Genomic DNA, 9,864 nt, shown 5'->3' on the forward strand with positions numbered 1-9,864 from the left:
AAGACACTTACATAAGGTGCCACACGCAGTGGAACTGAACCCAGAACCATGTGGTTGGGTAGGAAGCTTCTTAGCACACAACCACGCTTGCACCTATATTGCTCAAAATATTTTTCTCTTTATTTACGTGCTGCAACTTTTAGTTAGTAACTACTTTACGCACACACACACACACACGCATGCACACACACGCATGCACACACATACAAACACATACACAGACACACGCATGCACACACACAAACACACACACACGCACACACACGCACACACATTCACATACGCATGCGCGCGCGCGCACACATAAACATGCGCATACAGTCGTATACACGCTAGCATATACATACATAAATGCATATATATATATATATATATATATATATATATATATATATATAAATACATACATATATATAAATATTTTTTCGTTTCAGCCATACACCACATACACATACATATATATATGTGTGTGTGCGTGTATATACATTGTATAATATATATATATATATATATATATATATATCACAAATTGCGTGACCTCGGTATCACCGGTAATCTGGGAGAGTCGCTGCATGATTTCCTAAGGGGCAGAAGTCAGGCTGTCACTGCAAATGGTGCTCTCTCTGAAGTGACATCAGTCCTCTGTGGAGTCCCCCAGGGAACAGTGCTGGGTTCACTACTGTTTGTGTAGCTCTCTCGGACATGCCCTTAATCATAGAGTCACCTACACTCACCAGCTACGCCGATGATACAAAAGTACCGCAGGCAGTCAAGGATTCTACTAACATCCTAAGATTACAGAATGACCTGAATGCAATATATAAATGGGCTGATGAGAATAATAGGCAGTTCAATGGTACAAAATTTCAAGCACTCCGCTATCAGCCCATAAACAAACTGCAGCTGAAGTACACAGGACCAGCAGGCAATGTAATCCCAGAGTTAGAGTCGGTGCATGACCTGGGAATCCACATGAGCAACGACGCAACTTTCCATGTGCACGTTGCTCAGATGGCAACACTATGCAGATGGGTGGCAGATTGGATCCTTAGATCCTTTAGGATCAGGAGCAAAAACACGACGCTTCTGCTTAGGAGAATGTGTGCGTTTGTATATATATATATATATATATATATATATATATATATATAAGAGTGCGTATAATTTTTTACTCTCCTCGTATATCGTATATAATATATATATATATATATTATATATATATACGAGGGAGAGTAAAAAATTATACGCACTCTTGTCTTTTTCAGTATATTTACACAAAAGCAGGGGATAAGCAAGTACGTCATTTTTCTATACATAGTCTCATTCCTTTTCGATGGACTTGGTCCAGCGGTCCACAACCTTACGTATTTCCTTTAAAGAGAAGGTTTTTGGTTGGTCGTGCAACCATTTAAGCATCGCTTCCTTCACATCTTCATCCGTAGGAAATCGACGACCACGTAATGCATCTTTGAGCAGTCAAAAGTTGGAAGGGGCAGGGTGTTTCAGCACCTCAAAACCCAATTGGTTAATGGTTTTAATAGTCTGGGCGGCCGTGTGTAGGCGTGCATTGTCATACAACAGCAAAACTTACTTCGACACTGTATCTTGCACTGTTGATCGTACTCCTTTTTCCAGGTAGTCTTCCAGTATAGGCTCTTCCCGCGGAAGACTGAGCATTGAATTTCTCCGTCACTGGTGAGCCAGGATGTTTCCACTCTATATTCTGTCTTTTGCATTCTGCTTCATAATGATGGACCCACGTTTCATCTCCTATGTGACTATTCTGCTCAAAGTTGAACTCTTTCATTCTTTGTTCTTCTTTGGTGCACATTGCTAGTGGAGCGGCCATGCTTACATTGTAAAGCAAGAAAGAAAGATGGTGTGATCAGGCTTAGTTCACGTGACCACAATGTTACCAACTATAAGCATGCATGCGCAGAAGGCAGTGTGACAATAATAAAGATATGTTATGGCGAAAGTGCGGATAATTTTTGCCCACACCACACACCACCACACCCCATCACACCACCCCACACTACACACACTAGCACTGACCACTTCCAAGCACCCACACCACACACCATCATCCACACTTTACAGACGCACACACGCGCACACACCCACATGTCAAGGTAACTAGCCCCTATCCACACACACACACTTACACATTCTCACACACACACACACATACACATTCTCTCTCTCTCTCTCTCTCTCTCACACACTTACACATTCTCACATACACACACACGCACCGTGCACCTTCGTTTTGAGATCACCAATATTTTATTTCCCCTTCTTTCTACCTCTCCTGTCAAACCTGTTTTTTCCAACCAGTCACTGAATCCACAAGTTTTTTTATTCTCTCTGTTTATTTTCTCGTATTCCTTTCTGTTGAAGAGCGTGGGTGCGAAACGTAAAAGACTTTCTCACTTTCCCGAGCGTCAAACTAATAAACCTACTTGTTGTTCATACACCTACCTTCGTATTTTGTTTTTTCTGTAAATTTCAACTATATATATATATATATATATATATATATATTATATAAATAGATGAAAGAATGGAGTTGAACGACGATTTAACAAAATTCCTTTATTCTCGACATATGTTTCGAGGGCTGCATATTCCTAATTTCGAAGGAATAAGGGGTGCATTATGCCGCCTTCTCATCAGGAAAAACAAGGAACTTATGTCAGCATCAAGATGAACAAAAACTTTTAGATGACTGCCCACACGGAGCCCATAGCGATAATGAGTGTTTCTTTAAAATATTCCGTTATAAGTAGTGACGTCAAAAATGGTTGAATGTAGAAGATTCTAGAATATATATATATAGTACCATTAATCTTTTACTTGTTTCAGTCACTAGCCTGCGGCCATTCTGAGCCTTTGAAGATTTAGTCGAAAGAAACGTTTATAATATTCTCTTTTAACCCTGGTACTTATTCCATCCGTCTCATGTACCGAACCGTTAAGTTACAGGGACGTATACACCCCAACACCGGTTGTCAAGCAGTGTTGCGGGACAAACACAGACTCAAAGACACACACACGCGCGCGCCCACACACATATTTACGCTTCTCTTACACGTATCTGTGAAGTGATCAACCACTTGCACGTTAATTTCACAAGCAGTTTGTTTCCTTGCTTGGATCAGTTGGAATCCTTGTCGTCGTAATCGATAGAGAGCCAGTTAATCGATGAGATAAAGTAGCTACCAAGTACAGAGATTGATTTAATCCATAACCCCAAGATTCTGACCTTGTGTCTATGTAAGAGATTATCATGAAATTATCATTATTATCGTTGCTGTTATTATTGTTGTTTGTTTGCAGAAAACGGTCACGTTTAACAGCACTTCACTTAGACGATATTTTCTTCCAAGTCTAATTGATGACAAAAATAAGTTTATTTGGTTCTTTTATCCCCAATTAGGGGTTCGTAATACTGAAACCCACTCCACTGAGTCCATGTGTTTTTTAAAACATCCATTTTATTTTGTTTATTGGTCAATATGTCCACTTATGTTGTAGCAGGTGGAGGAGATAACCATAAAAGTAGTAGCAACTACATTATTTTTAAATTCAAAAACATTGAAAAACAAACAATTGTAAACAGAAACAGTTACAAGGGAAAATCCATCAAGGAAAAAGTAACAAAAAACTTAAAAGACAATGACAATAACAAAAGTATCAGGACCAACAACAACGATACCTTATTGTTTGCTAGACATCGATTAGTTCAAGGCAAAGAAAAGAACAAGGAAACAGTGTTACCCGAGGAATTTAAAAATGAAAGGGTGAGCAAGAAATACTCTTGCGTTGGAATAAATAGTTGGGTGTTAATATGCACCCTTCAAAGAAGAATAAAAAGAAACTCAAGTGGATGTGTGATAGGATATGTATAGTCCATTGATTGGAACAAGGGATTTGGAAGCATAAGCCTGTTTTTTTTTAAGACCAAAGATGAGATAAAGTTGGAACCACAGTACATGGGGAAAAGAACACTAATACAACGCTCTCTGTTGATATATACAAACTAATTACATACGATGTCCCCTTAAATGAACCTGTCTTGCCAGCCAATTTTTACTGTTCTCGTCAACGCTACAATGTCTCACCAGTAAAGTCCCACACTAATCATAATCCTTTCTCATTTGAATAGCAACTCTCTCGAAATGCGGATTTTATGTGCGGAGTAAGAGAAGAATAAACGGTGGTGTTATCTATGTAAAAATGAGTTTTATTAGTGGCAACAGCAAGTAAGTCAGCAGTGTACAAGAAAGTATTGTTGTACACCAAGTTGATGAAATATGTGTCAAAGAGAGCCCCAAACATACATTTTGTGATTATATAATCTGATATAAAGCGTTTCCAAAAGAAACGAGAGTCAGATGAAGCCCATAGGCAAGCAGTTTAAATAGGCGAAATTTGTGCCGATCATGGTCAAATATTTTGCTGACGTCAAGTGCTACTATACTGTTTCAGTGAAATTATTCAGGAGCCAGAAGCCATGTGACGTGGTTGGCTACGTCTGTAGTCGTTCTGAATCTACTGAAACAATACTCTAAGAGCTTGAATTCCTCAGGGAGCTGGAAAGTGTTAAGCTATAATATGAGTCGATCTAACGTATAATATCCTGTACACCATGTTTTAACATTACACTGGAGAAAACAGGAGTCTTAAATTTCAGCCATACCAACCGAGAGAACATTTATGTTGTCGTCTGAGATGTTAGAAATAGCAAGTAGATATTCCTCAAATTACAAACTACCGTCTTAAAAAGGATACATTGCATAATGTAATTCTAGATATGTTTGAACTAAAAATAAAAACGAAAACACAAAAACAAAAAAGATAGAATGGTTACGACTGGGATTGAACAAAATCAACAATCAACCAACCAATCGGCCAATCGGACAACCGGTCAGTCAGTCAGATGATCAAAAATATGTAAATAAATAAATAAAAACACCTCCCAACCAGCCAACTAGCCAGCCAGCCAGCCAGCCAGCCAACGAGTCAACCGCCAGCCAGCCAGCCGGACAGCCAGCCGGACAGCCAGCCAACCAGCTAACCAGCTAACCAGCTCACCAGCCAGTCATTCAGCGAAGCTAACGAACAAACCAACCAGCCATTTTCTTAGATAATCTACGAATTGAAGAAGCCATGTTAGTCAAAGATATATGGACACCGTTTCTTTATCATTTAGTCAAGAAATTGCCATCTCTTGTCAGACAAGGTTTCTCGCCTCCGGTCATCAAATCTCGTTTATGAACACGTGCTGCGCACTGGTGCGAGAACTGCAAGTAAAAGAAGGTTCCTAAAAGACGATAAAAAGAGGAAGATGAAAAGTGAAAGAGTGAGAGAGAGGGAAGAAAGTCAGACAGAAAGAAGTTTTAGAAATATAGAAAACATGGATGTGGAATAAAGTGTTGATAAAAGTGTTTCAGTAGGGGTGGGGGAGAGACAAAGAGAGTCACAGAGACAGAAAGAGAAAAAGAGAGAGAGAGGACAGATAGAGAGTAAAAGAAAGAGAGAGAGAGAGAGGGAGAGAGGGATAGACAGAGAGTAAGAGAAAGAGAGAGAAAGGGCTAGCTAGATTGAGAGACAAACAAAAATGTAAATATAAGGAAGAGAGAAAACTAGTAACGACAGAGGTAGGTTATTATAAAAACACAGAGTATAAAATAATTATGGCTATAGATATGTGTCACAGTGACTGTGTGCTTGTTATACATACATCAGTAAATAATCATACATACATACATATTTACGAACACGTACTTATATATATATATATATATATATATATATATATATATATATATATATATGCGCATATGTCTGTGTATGTATGTACAATTGTATGTGTGTGTGCACGTTCCTCCGTTTTCTACTTGTTCATGTATCTGTGTATATGTGAGTTGCATGTGAATTTGTGTGTATGTGTGTGTGTGTGTGTGTGTGTGTGTGTGTGTGTGCGCGTCTGTGTGCATACTTTTCGTGCTTGTGTATTTGAGTATACTTGCCTATCGATGTTAAAGTGTGTATTCTTTTACATTTATGCATATTATTTGTGCGGCGATCGAACATGCATTTGTCTACGTATATACATTCTAGCGCACAGTCATGTACATATGCATGTGTGTGGGCGTATATATATATATATATATATATATATATATATATATATATATATATATATATATATATATATATATATAATGTTATATATATAGATATATATCTTCAAAGATAGTTCGAGGTTGTGAATCCAACCAACTAAGGAATAGTATCTACCCTATGCTTGTAGAATAATTAATACACAAGTGTTGGTTGTTGCGTGGCAATTACCCTATTAAGCAAGGGTTATAAGTAGTTTTACCTTTAATTTATATGGTAAGAAGAAAATGGAGGCAATCCAGAGGTAGTATTCATCAGCCGTTAGACATTATGTCTATTTATTTTAAACAGTTCAGATTATATATAGATACATGTGCAAAGCACTAATAATTTCTAGAATAGAGAAATCTAGAAATTACTAATATTTTATACATGTATTTATATATTATTTGAACTGTTTAAAATAAATAAATAGACATAATATAATGTCTAACAGCTGATGAATACTACCCCTGGATTGCCTCCATTTTCTTCTTGCCATACATACATACATACATTCATACATACATACATACATACATACATACATACATACATACATACATTACATACATACATGCATGCATGCATACATACATACATACATATACATATATATATATACATATATATATATATACAATATATATATTACATATATATATATATATATATATATATATATATATATATATATATATATATATATATATATATATTAGTATTTAGCAGAAGTAACAGTAACTCAAGGTCCAAGAGTTTCGTGTGTTAGCATATATCAAATTTATACTCATATTTTGAATTGTATTTTTCCTGTTTGCACCAACATACCTACATATATATATATATAATTTTATTTGCTAAATTAAGTCAGAAACCATGGTCTAGGAAATAGATGGTAAATGTTTTTATTTTTCTTTCCCTTCGAGAATTTATCCTTTATTAGTGGTTTGGATTTTAGCAGTTCCTTCTAGCGTAAGGGATTCCTATGATGGAAACCTCTTAATGTGTTTAAATGTACACCGTATTTTATATGAATAATATATAGTCTATTGACTAGTTTTTCTACACGCTAGGCCACTGGTAGTAAAACTTTCTAATATCTTTATTACCCTGATATTATATATACATATATATATATATATATACAACAAGAAATAATATTTGTCTCTTCTAATAGAAACAAAAGGGTTTATAGGACTGCAAAAGAAGTGCTCAAATATAAATGAGACAAAGATAAAGAAGCATTGGTTATAGAACATTAAATTTGGGTCAACGACTTTACATACAACACCACCCCTCAAACATTTAATCTCTCTATATAAAACTGAGAATGTATGTCTGTCTGTCTTTGTGTTTCCCTAAAACTTGAGAACTACACAACCAATTTCATTCAAATTTTACACAGGCCTTACTTAGGGTCAGGGGAGTGTCATCGGCAAAAACATTTTAACTTTTTGCCTAGAGCGAGCCCACAGCAATATCATATTTTCTCCCCTATTTCAGTATTACGTGTTAAAAGTGAAACATAAAACATTTCTCTATTTTATGTCAGATGCTTTCACTTTAACAATAAAAATTAGAGATAATAATAACAATTGAATTATATGTAGTAAGTAATAATTAAAATCAAACTAAAGTATAATATAATCGTAACATAACAAAAGTAAAAATAGCAATTGATATAAAATTGCATCAATGATTTGAACTTGAATAAGTGGTTTCACATGAATGGGAATAAATTAAAATTAAAATTAGTGTGTAGAAATGGAATAGTCCAGATGGAGCTGTGCACATACCGTTTACCACGGCTTTTACATTAGATTATTTGCTAATTAGCTAGCATTAAGTATCTATATGAAGTTTGGCTGTGTGTAATGTCTGTTTTCTCGAACAGCCGCTTCTACTGAGTACTGTTGTTGGTTTATTTCTTATATATATACATACACTTATATATATATATATACACTCATATATATATGTGTATGTATAATATATATATATATATGCATGTATGTGTGTGTATGTATGTATATATACATGTGGAGACGCTTGGGTTACCGGTTAAGGTGTTGGACTCATGAGCATAAGATTGTGGTTTCGGTTCCTGGACTCATTTCACGTTGCTCCAATCCAGTCAGCTAGCAATAATGAGTTATCCTGCGACGGACCGGCCCTCGCATCTGGGAAGTGGGGAATATATACAGCTCGAAAATTGGGAAACCAACCCTATATATCGTTTGTGCTTACCCAATTTCACTCTTTAGATATAACTCCACCCGAAAATGACATAATTATCACGCATGTAGTCGAACGCCCGGGTCTTTGTGGTTCTTAATTTCTTAACCATCCAGCTTATGCATCGCTTTACACCCCTCCACAGATATACACTGGCCAGAATAAGTTAAAGATCGATAATGACAGTTCTATTCCTTCATTAATGTATTTTTAACAAAACTGTATAAAATTATTTCACTTGTTACAGTTTATATAGAATATTTTTCTCTTTCGAATGATATATGCCTTATATATATTTCTACAATTCGAATAATTTTATTGCGCAATTAATTCAAATGACTAGAAATTGTCGGCAAAATAAGTTTAAGACCGTACCAAGTTTATGCAAATTAATAAGGCAAATGGGTGGTTATATGGCTGGCCGTACTGCACTGTTTTGTTTAATAATCGAGCGTTGTTATACATTAATTCGCTCTGGGAAAGCCTTGTAGTATCAGCCCAGATACTATATCAAAGATTGTGTTGCTTCATCAGCAAAATGTGTCCTTCATGAACATTAGCAAGTAATTAGGATGCAGCAAAACGGCTTGTGTTCAAGCATGGAAGCTTTACCAAGCCACCGACCAATACGAAGGTCGGCAAAGAACGGGCGCTTCGAGAAAAAACAACAGTACAGATGGATTGACGAATTCATAGGCTCTCTGAAGGTAAACGAATGCTAACAGCAGTGAACATTTGCAAGCAATTATCTGATGAAACTGACATCTGTTTTACACCACAAACTGTCAGAAACCGCCTAAAAGAATTTAGACTTTTCGGCTGGGTCGCTCGAAAGTAGCCGAAAATTCTGAGACAAACCGGCAGAAATGGATCAAGTTTGCTAAAAGCCATATTGAACGGACGGACGAAGACCGTCAAAAGTTCTTTGATGGCAGACTGAACAGATTGGGCTATCTGCAATTAGTAAATGAAAATGTGCTGCCATATTTAAATAATCAGATGCCAACAGGATCTATTTTCCAGCAGGACAATTGCCCCGTTCACAAGGCTAGGAAAGTTTTGCAATATTTTGAGCGCAATAACATGGTTGTTATTGAGTGGCCTCCGCAGAACTCGGATTTGAATCCGATAGAAAATTTATGGAATTATGTTTCTAAAAGAGTTCATGCTAAAAGAAACCCAACAAATTTGTCCCAATTATATAATTTTATTAAAGAAATATGGCAGAGCATTCCAAGTGATTTTTGTGCTCATTTTGTCGAACTCCATGTCCCGCAGTTGTAAGGCCGTAATTAAAAATAACGGCTATGGAACTAGATATGAATAATAAATTTTTGTTCGTTGATCATTTGTGCCGTAAATTTTTAGTTTGAACAAAATAATGTTGGTACGGTCTTAAACTTATTTTGCCGACAATTTTTTATCATTTGAATTAATTGCGCATTAAAATTATTCCAA

Source organism: Octopus sinensis, linkage group LG11 (genome assembly GCF_006345805.1).
Source record: "Octopus sinensis linkage group LG11, ASM634580v1, whole genome shotgun sequence".
Lineage (NCBI taxonomy): Eukaryota > Metazoa > Mollusca > Cephalopoda > Octopoda > Octopodidae > Octopus > Octopus sinensis.